Raw genomic sequence first — 491 nt, 5'->3', positions numbered from 1 at the left:
CCCCCCAAAAAAAATGTAGACTTGCTTGAGTGATAAAGTAAAGGGGAGGAAGAGAAAAAAATTAAAATTAAAATAAAAAAATAGTAATAATTGTAGGTATGGCCAGGTGGTGCAATGGATGTAGCACCAGCCCTGGAGCCAGGAGCACCCAAGCTGATATCCAGCCCTGTACACCCAACAATCACCCAGCTGTGTGACATGCAAGCCACCCTAACCCCACTGCCCTGCAAAAACCAGAAAAAGAAAAAAAAAAGACCCCAAATAAAATAAAATAGTAATAATAGTAGGGGCATTTGGGTGGCAGACAGAGCACTGGCCCTTGAGCCTGAAGCACCCGGGTCCAAATCCAGCCTCAGATACCCAATGGTCACCCTGCTACCAGCCCTATTTGCCCTGCACCCCCCAAAAATAATAATAATAATAATAATAATAATAATAATGATAAATGTGCTTCAGTCTGTGTTCCAACACCACCAACTCTGTCACAGGTG

Source organism: Macrotis lagotis, chromosome 3 (genome assembly GCF_037893015.1).
Source record: "Macrotis lagotis isolate mMagLag1 chromosome 3, bilby.v1.9.chrom.fasta, whole genome shotgun sequence".
Taxonomy (NCBI): domain Eukaryota; kingdom Metazoa; phylum Chordata; class Mammalia; order Peramelemorphia; family Peramelidae; genus Macrotis; species Macrotis lagotis.
Note: the sequence above shows the minus strand (reverse complement) of the source record.